Genomic DNA, 5,000 nt, shown 5'->3' with positions numbered 1-5,000 from the left:
TGAAACAACATGAGGTTGCCAACCTCATGCGGAAGAATAAACTAGATGTTTGTGGTCTTTTGGAGACCAAATTGGTTTTGTCTAAAGTGGCTTTGATGCAGAAATTTCGATTGAAAAAATGGAAGGCTTTGACCAATGCAGCTGCGGCCTCAACAGCTAGAATAGTTGTTCTTTGGAACCCTGATACGGTCAATGTTGACTTAATTGATTTTTCATCTCAAGGCCTCCATGTTTTAATATATAGCTTGGTTCATCAGTTCAAGTTTTATGCTTCTTTTGTTTATGGGCTTAACACTGTCACAGCTAGGAGATCTCTTTGGTCTGATTTGAGGAACTGGAGTCCCCATTTCCCTTGGCTTGTTTTAGGGGACTTTAATTCTCTTCTTTCTCAAGCAGACAAGCATCATGGGGAGCCTGTGTCCAACTATGAAACTGCTGATTTCAGAAAGTGCTGCTCTGATCTTGGGTTAACTGATTTAAATTACTCTGGTTGTCACTTCACATGGTCTAATGGCAGAGTTTGGAGTAAACTTGACCGCGCCCTTGTCAATCCTTTTTGGTTTTTTGATCACTCATCCGTTCATGTTCACTTTGACAATCCTGGTGCATTCTCTGATCATTCTCCTGTCACTGTTTCTTTCCACTCTCGGCAACTGATGGGAAAGAAGTACTTCAAATTCTTTAATATGTGGTCTAACCATGCTAGTTTCTTGGAGTTGGTTGCAGATAACTGGCATTATGCAGTCCAAGGGACTCCCATGTTCATTCTCTGTAAGCGCTTGAAACATCTTAAGGGGCCTCTACGGGAGCTCAATAATCTTCATTACAGCCACATTTCTGAGAGGGTTGCTCGTGCTGAAGCTGCCCTGGATGCACATCAAACTCTTTTCTCTAATGATCGGAGGAATACTCAACTTCATGAAGTGGACATGCAGCTACGCCAGCATCTTCTGCATCTTAAGGCAGCTGAACATCAGTTCTTTTCCCAAAAGCTTAAGTGCAAATTTTTTAGGGAGAGTGATAAAGGCACTTCCTTCTTCCATGCCCTCATGAATAGGAAGCACGGGCAGAATTTTATTCCTGCCATTCAACGCAGCAATGGCTCTCTCACTTCTTCTATGGATGAAATTGGGGCTGTCTTTGTGGACTATTATAGTCAGTTGCTTGGTTCCTCAAAGGACACTCTCCCCCTGGATGTTAATGTTATTCAGCATGGCCCTTGCCTGGACACTGCTTCTATTTCTTCTCTTCTTGCTCCAGTGTCAGATGCGGACATCAAACATGCTCTCTTTGCTATCGATGATGACAAAGCCCCAGGGCCTGATGGATTCTCCTCCTGTTTTTTCAAAAAGTCTTGGGATGTTGTTGGTCAGGATTTTTGTCTTGCTGTGCGGGATTTCTTTGAGTCGGGTGCTCTTCTCAAACAAATTAATCACTGCATTATTGCCCTTATTCCCAAATCCGCCAATGCTACATCTGCTTCTGATTTTCGTCCGATTTCCTGTTGTAATGTCATATACAAGGTGATTGCAAAGATTCTTGCTGTGAGGCTATCCCATGCTCTTGCTTCTATTATTAGTCCGATGCAGAATGCCTTTCTAGGGGGTCGTTTGATGGCAGATAACATTCATCTACTTCAAGAGCTCCTTCGAAACTATGAACGTAAACGGACTTCTCCTCGATGCATGCTGAAGATTGATTTCAGGAAAGCATTTGACTCAGTTCAATGGCCTTTTCTCCGCCACCTGTTGTTGTTGCTTGGGTTTCCAAGTCGCTTTGTCCACTTAGTTATGCTTTGTGTCGAAACAGCCTCTTACTCTGTAGCTGTTAATGGAAGCATTTATGGTTTTTTCCATGGGATGAATGGCGTTCGTCAAGGTGATCCACTATCCCCTTATCTTTTTATTGTTTGCATGGAATATCTCTCCCGGATGCTCCACATGGCTTCTCTGTCTCCTGGTTTTCGCTTCCACCCGCAGTGTGCTTCTCTTGGTATTTGTCACCTGGCATTTGCTGATGATGTTATTCTGCTTTCAAGGGGAGATAGGCATTCGGTTGCCACGTTGTTTCAGCATCTGGCCGTCTTTGGGAGAACCTCAGGGCTGGACATTAATGCCAGCAAATCCTCTATATTTTTTGGAGGTGTGTCAGCCAACATGAAGCAACTTATTCTCTCTGATACTGGGTTTGTTGAAGGGTCATTTCCTTTCCGCTACCTAGGTGTTCCCCTCAGCCCTCACAGACTCCTTACCAGTCAATACTCTCCACTTCTCCATAAGCTTGAGTCGGCCATCCAATGTTGGCTAGGGAAGCACCTCAGCTATGCTGGCAGAGTGGAGCTGCTTAAGTCTGTTTTATATGGCATGGTTCAATTCTGGCTCAACATCTTTCCTGTCCCTGATACTGTGCTCAAACAAATCAATAGTATATGTCGTAATTTCTTGTGGACAGGTTCTGCCTCTAGGAACAAAACTGCACTGGTGGCTTGGAGCACGGTTTGTCTCCCTAAGACTGAAGGTGGGTTGGGTCTCTTTGACATTAGAGCTCGTAATAACAGCTTTCTTGCTAAACAACTCTGGAATATTCATCTTAAAGCTGACTCCATTTGGATTCTATGGGTACATCACTTCTACTTACACACTCAGTCCATTTGGGACTCTACAGCTCACCCACGTTCATCCCCTTTGTGGAAATCCATTCTTAACTTTCGGGACACACTTGTTGATAAGTGTGGCAGCCGGCCTCAAGCTCTCTCGTTGTTGGAAAGCTGGAGCAACTCTGTTGGCCCTTTCACAGCTCATGCTTATGATTTCTTGCGGGTTCGAAGCTCTCCAGTGTTTTGGAAAAGGGTTGTCTGGGAATCCTGGTCCATGCCTAGATACAGTTTCATTTTATGGTTGGTGGTTCTGGGTAGGCTGCGTACCAGAGACAGGCTTAGTTTTCTTCAAGCAGACCCTACATGTGTTTTCTGCCAAGTGGATGAGGAGTCCCACAGCCACCTATTCTTTAGCTGCCACTGGACCTCTCTCCTCTGGCGGTTGATTAGATCCTGGCTGCGCATCACTAGGAGCATGTCAACCATCAATAGTGCCATTCGGGGGCTGTGTAGGGGCGGAAACAATGCTGATGGCAGAATGAGGCGTGTCTCTCTTGGTATCCTTGTTTATATTATCTGGGAAGAGAGGAACAAAAGAATTTTTGACAGCACAAGCTGCTCCATCGCTTCTCTCTTTCGCAAATTCCAGACTCTGTTTTTCATGGTATTCCATTTCCACGACACTGATCATTTTTCTCTCCATGTTAGCCGCTGACCAGTCTGTTGTCTTGTTCTTCTGGTTGTGCACTGATGGTTTGTTTGGTGGGCTCTTCTTTGTTTGTGCAAGTTGTTGGTTATGGTCTCTTTGGCTGACGCTATTTGCTTCTTCGTTTTCTGCATGGGACCGCATGAGCTTGCATGCGTTTTCACGCTCTTTTCTTTTGATCAGTTCTTGATTTGCACGTCGTTAGGCCTTGCATGTTGTGGTCTGGAAGTGCATGGTTTCTCCATTTCTGCTTGTTGCCTTCATCGTTGCTTTGCTGGGCTGATGAGTTGTCTTACGTGGTTTGTGCATGCATGGGCTTCTGTACGGCTCTAGTCTCTGTATGGTCTTCTTTTCCTTTGGATGGGTGGGAGCTTCTGATTGGCTTCTCTTTGTTCTTTGTTTGTGATGATGAAAAGGCTCTGCATCCTCTCACTTGTGGCCTTAATTGCTTGGTGCTCCAGCTGTTAGTTGCTTTCATTGTCACCGGTACTGTGCTTCTTGGCTAATCTTTGCACATCTGTCCATCTTCTCTTGTTTTCACTGTTTCCTATCTCTGCATGGTTGAGCTGCTGCCACCTGTTTTTGGCTGCTAGTGCTTTCTTGTGTTCTGCAAGGATGGCTCTCTCTGTTTTCCTACCACGTGGCTGCTGCTTCATGTGATTTCTTACCTCGTGAGGGGCTCCTCAGGGCGGCTTAGCTTTTTCATTTATTGCTGCAGCATTTCATAAATGCTGCACACGTTGTCTATTGTTGTTGTGTGCTCTCCCCATTGGCCGGTTCCTCTTGTCATTTGCTTGTGATTCTTTTCCACGTGGGGGTCTTCTGCTGATGGCTTGTTGATATTTTTGGTTCCCATTGTCTGAAGCGGTTCTGCTTGTGTGGATTTGCTGCATGGCTTGTATGGCTTCCTCTCATGCCCATCGGCTTTCCTGCTTTGGCTCTGGTTCGTGGGTTCCTGGCTCCATCTTTAGTTGTAGCTGCTTCCTCCTTGTCGGCTTGCTGCTTGCTATCTTGGGTGCTGGGCTGTCTCTGTCTCTGTAAGGATGGCTTTCTTTGTCTCTGCATGGATGGGCACGCTCTGCATGGATGGCTGCTGGTGGGCTCATGGATTGGCTCCTCTTCATTCTCTGCTTGTATTGCAAAATGGCATCTGTATGCTCTTGCATGGGGATTCATTGCTTGGTGCACTCTGATTGGCCATTCTTTGATACTTGGACGTGTGGAAAGTCTGCACTTGTCTGTTCTTGCATGTGGCTGTGATTGCTTGGAGATCCACTTGTTGGCTGCCATTGTCGACTTTGGTTCTTCACTTTGGCTGTGCTTTGGACATCTGTCTCCTTCAAATGGCTTACTTTGTCTCAGCTGGGAGTTTTGCATATGGCTGTGAATCCGCTTGCTAGCTGTCATTGCTGCCTTCGGTGCTTAGTTTTGGCTGTGCTTTGGACATCTGTCTTCTTCACATGGCTTCCTTTGTCTTGGTCCTTTGTCTTGGCTGGCAGTTTGCTCTTCTTCGTTGCTGATGTCGCTGGCTCCCCTTCAACGGCTTGTAGCCTACTTTGATGACCACCGACTTGGTGATCCTTCTCTCCAGTTCTTAATGTTCTTGGCCTGGCTTGCATTGGGTTGAAGCAAGAGCTCTCAGCTATTCAACCATGGTGGAAGAGGGCTTGAGGAGCTCCACGACTCAGCTTGGCTCTT

This window comes from Populus nigra, chromosome 2 (assembly GCF_951802175.1).
Source record: "Populus nigra chromosome 2, ddPopNigr1.1, whole genome shotgun sequence".
NCBI lineage: Eukaryota > Viridiplantae > Streptophyta > Magnoliopsida > Malpighiales > Salicaceae > Populus > Populus nigra.
This window is presented reverse-complemented; position numbering follows the sequence as displayed.